At 41.8% G+C, this 4,695-nt stretch overlaps 1 pseudogene; it reads left to right on the top strand.

The window, feature by feature from the left end:
* The first annotated feature begins 3,333 nt into the window (after window positions 1-3,333).
* LOC116622991 lies at window positions 3,334-4,377 on the top strand (annotated as a pseudogene).
* Window positions 4,378-4,695: the final 318 nt, after the last annotated feature.

Raw genomic sequence — 4,695 nt, 5'->3', positions numbered from 1 at the left:
GAATATACCCAAATGAACTCAAAGCAGGATCTTCAAGAGATATTTGCACATCCATGTTCATGACAGCATTATTCACAGTCACCAAGAGGTGGAAGCAACCCAAATATACATTGAGAGATAAACAAATAAAGAACATGTGGTTTTTACATGCACTTGAATACTATTCAATCTTTAAAAAGAAGGAAATCCTATCAGGCTTCAACATGGATTAACCTTGAGAACATTATGACAAGTGAAGTCAAGTGCAAAAGGACAAATACTGTACAATTCCGCTCACATGAAATACCTAAAATAGTCAAAATCATAGAAACAGAAAACAGAAAGGTGGTTACCAAGGGCTGAGGCGAGAGGAAAGGGGAGGTAATGTCCAGTGGACATAGAGTTTCAATGTTGAAAAATGAAAAAGTTCTAGAGATTTGTTGTAAATATGTAAATATATGCAAATATACATAACATTACTAAACTACACACTTAAAAATGGTTAAGATGGTAAATTTAATGTTATGTGTTTACACAATAACAAAAAATTAAAAATTTTTAAAAGTTAGATTTGTTAAATTTTCACTTGAAGTAGTTTGTTAGGTTGCTTTTCCTTGGGTAATACTTTTGGGGAAAAAAAATACTTTAGTTCAATAAAAAAGTATTTAGATTCAATTTGCAGTTCAGCAAAATAAACCATTCCAATTCAGACTCTATTCCTAACTAGGGTCAGTCTGACTTGGATGGGAGATAGTCAATCTAACTTAAGCCCACCTGTGGCTATTCTGTGGTTTTATTCTGCTGACTTCAAGCACAATGGGGCTAAAAACGCTATTGATCACAGCCCTGATTTCCTAAAAATGTCAGGAACATTTTACACTTTTTCTCTGAGGTATTAAATATCAGGCCTGCCATTAACCAGATTGTGATAACAGACACAATAAAGCCAACTGCAAAGTTAACATTAAAGAGTATTTCTCCAAAGGTCATGCTGCAGCTGTAGGATATCATAATGACCCTCTTCTTTGAGGGCTACTGACTTTTTCACAAAAGATGTCCCCAGCCCAGCTCTGCAACTTCCACCTCACTGTGATAGCCAACAGGTCAGAGATGATTCCTGCTTCCTCTAGCCCTTCCTGAAAATCATATAACACGAGCACAAGTCTCATAAAAAAAAAAAAAAATTAAAACTCTCCCTGCTCTTTCTTACCAAGAGATACTTCAGGGCTCCACCTCACACATGCTCCCTCACTGAATTAAGTCAAAAAACCTACTTTGCTGGACAAAAGGTTTGCCCCTGGGGGTCACTGGGCTGTTGGAATTTTTCATCTTGCTTGCAGGAAAACAATGTTTCCAACAGATCCCAAACCCAAACCGGCAGGCTTAGGTAGCGGGGTTTGTTCTACCCCCAAAGCAAAGGTAAATCAGAGATTTGCAAAGACCATTCCTTTCTCCCATTCTGGCTCACCATGGACCAGCCCACCAGAATCAGAACAGCTGAAAGCTGAAAGCCAGTATTTTCCAACCTTCCCCCGAAAACAGTTATGTGTCCTGAAGGTCCTTTAAATCTAACACCTTCTCTGAACCCACGAACCACTGGCCGGGAGGGTATCTTAGAGCTTGGATTTGACACTCATCCTCCATCTCTGGTCAAGACAGATCTAATCATTCAAGGTCTTGCTTAAATATCTCTGCAGACACACCTTCTCCGATCACCTTTAAACTATGTAGCCTCTTCCTAGACAACCTCTAACACATCTGTTACTTGTTTTTCTTCTTAGCACTTAACACTTTATATATTTTGTTCACTACTTTATTAAATTCTTTTAATCATTTTCATAGTTTATGTAGTAGAGTTTCATGGGTTTTTTTAACTCAACAATCCAGTCTCTTTTCTCCAATGTTCATTGTAAATCATTTCTTGTTCATATTGCATTAGCTGCTGCTCCAAAAAAAAGAGGGGGAAAAAAAGATCAAAATAAGAGTAATGATAGACTTTGACTCCACTTTTGTTTTTTGGTTTTGGGGGTTTTCTTGGCAGGTTCAAATATAGTTATAAAATCAAAGCATTTTAGTTCTGTAAGGAACTTTACTGGTCATAAAAACAGCTTCTCCTTATTTTGCAGACATAAAACTGTAAGCTGGAGTATGCAAGCAATTTGAAAATGCCCCGATTTACTGGCGGCTGAATGCCAGTTAAGCTTGATTGGAAAAGGGAAGAGGGTGATAAAGTATGTTTTGAGTACTATTCAAGTTTAGCATTTTGCCCTTTTAAATTAATATTTTTTAAATAAAAAAATATATCATGTATACAGTTTAAACAAGCATAAATCGAAGAACCATGAATAGGCTACTTACCTTAACAAATGGCAGGACTATTTAAGCTTTCACTGTGACACTTCCTGATCCCATTTTTCTTTTATTTCATCTTGTGAAAGAAGGGGTGTGGAACTATTCTGAACTTTGTTTTCACCATTCCTCTGTTTTTATTTTTACCATTTATGTGTTCTTGAACTTACATCAGTGATTTCTTACTGTAAGTACTCATTTTAACAACTTGCTTTTTTCAGCTTTTGAGATTCATCACTTTCATGTTAATTCACAATGCTACTTAATTTTCATTGCTGTATAATATTCAAGTGTGTAACAATGTTTTACTTTATCCATTCTCCTACCCTGTGGGTATGTTAAACTGAGCTATTTGGGCTGAGAACAGAGATGATGACCTGAATTAACAAAATGCAACTATTTGCTCCTGGAGGGCTCCATGCAAAAAGATAAGACTGCAACCTAATAAAACTTCACTATTATCTTCAGGAAATTCTTGCAATTCATTCTATCCAGGCAAATAGTTTGCATATCTGGAACAACAACTCTTTTATAATGACCAGAGTTTGTTCATCTGGATACATGTTCATCTGGATTCATCTGGATATAGCTTATCAGAACACTGGCATTTAAAAAATTACTGTACAGGGGTGCCTGGGTGGCTCAGTCAGTTAAGCATCCAACTCTTGATTTTGGCTCAGGTCATGATCTCGGGCTGGTGAGACAGAGCCCCTCAGGCTCAGTGCTAGGTGGAGCCTGCTTAAGATTCTCTCTCTCCCTCTCCCCTTCTTTCCCCCACCCCCAGTGCTCACTTTCTAAAAAACAAACAAAAAACAAAACAAAACAAAAACAGGAAAAAAAAAAAAAAAACCTGTATTAACCCAAAAGAAGACAGGAAAAGAGGTGAGAAGGATCCAAGAATAGATGGAACCAACAGAATATGTAGCAAGATGGGAAATTTAAACCCAACCATACAATACTAATATTAATGGTAAATTCTCTAAGCACTGCAAGTAAAAGGCAGAGATGGTCAAACAGGATAAAAAGCAAGAACTATTTGTCATCCACAAAATACCAACTTTCACTATAAAGAATAGACAGGTTAACAGTAAAAGGATGGGAAAAGATAGAGTATGAAAATGCCAAACCAGAGAGAACTGACTAAATTAATATGAGACAAAATTTCCTGGTGTCTTGCCATGGTAGGGGCATAGGTGAAAAAGCCAGGAAAAAACGCGGAGTCCTTTGTGAGGATGACCGTGCACAGCCAAGCACCGCACTGCAGGTGCCGTTTACACTTACCATGAGAGGGACACGGCGGCCTCAGGCTACGGGACCCAGAACTTCTAATAGAGCCGGAATGCCATCAAGAACTTCGACTGTGGCTGCAATTCTTCGGCCTTGCCACTACCCTGTCGTCACCGCGGGTGGCTTTCTGCACAAGCGCGAGGCCATCCTGGAGCACATTTTGCACCAGCAGGAGGAGATCGCCGGCAGCTGGACGCCCACGAAAGCAGCAGGGTGCCGGGTCTGAGGAGCAGTAAGAGCTGCCGTGGCCCTTGGCACAGGAACAGGTGCCGCCTTCCTGGATCAGGGGCAGCCCTCGTGAGCCCTCCCGCAACCCCTTCATGCCTAAGCTTGTCTCGAGGAGTGGCCCAGACGATGCTCAACCTGCAAGCAACGACAAGGACAAAGCGCTTCCCAGCTTCAGAATCCTGTCACTGACCCCTAAGACCACGACTGTCAAACATAACTTGGACCCGCCCCAGGTGGGAAAAGCCACTGCGCATGTCAGACGTGACGCGCGTGCGCTTCATGCCGCTAGGCGCCTCCATGCACCACGTGAGGCTCACCGCGTTCAGTGAGCCCTGCGCATGCGCCATGGCCTGGGCTTGCTTGAGCGACGTCGTGCAGAATGCGGTGCTCTGGCCCCTTGGGCGTTGGGTCGTCCTTGAGCGCGGGCGGAAGCTGATGCCGAAGGACAGGTGGACTCCGGCAATGGGTAGAAGCTCCCAGACCCGCAGCATCCTGCTGCTGCGGGTGGCGCCGACTCCACTCCCATGCGAGTGAAGCTGCAGGCCGAGCAGTCGTGGCCGGCTTCCTGGGGATGCGGGCCTGAGTGTGCGGGAGACCAAATAAACCCGCTTGGATGGGGAAAAAATTCTGGAACCAGATTGCCTGAGTACAGATCCTGGCTCACTGCTAGCTAGTTTGAGTAAGTTACCTTAACCGCTTTCTGCCTCGCTCTCTGTCTTTAAAATGGGGGTATGAATAATTTTCCTCAAAGGGCCAACGGGAAGATTAAATGAGTAAATATGAGAAGTGATTAGTACTGATGCCAGTTTTTAATAGTAAATGGCTTTAATATTACACCTTTTAAAATAGTGT

This window comes from Phoca vitulina, unplaced genomic scaffold, assembly GCF_004348235.1.
Source record: "Phoca vitulina isolate PV1807 unplaced genomic scaffold, GSC_HSeal_1.0 scaffold56, whole genome shotgun sequence".
Taxonomy (NCBI): domain Eukaryota; kingdom Metazoa; phylum Chordata; class Mammalia; order Carnivora; family Phocidae; genus Phoca; species Phoca vitulina.
The sequence above is the reverse complement of the archived record's forward strand: the minus strand, read 5'-3'. Positions and strand labels throughout refer to the sequence as shown.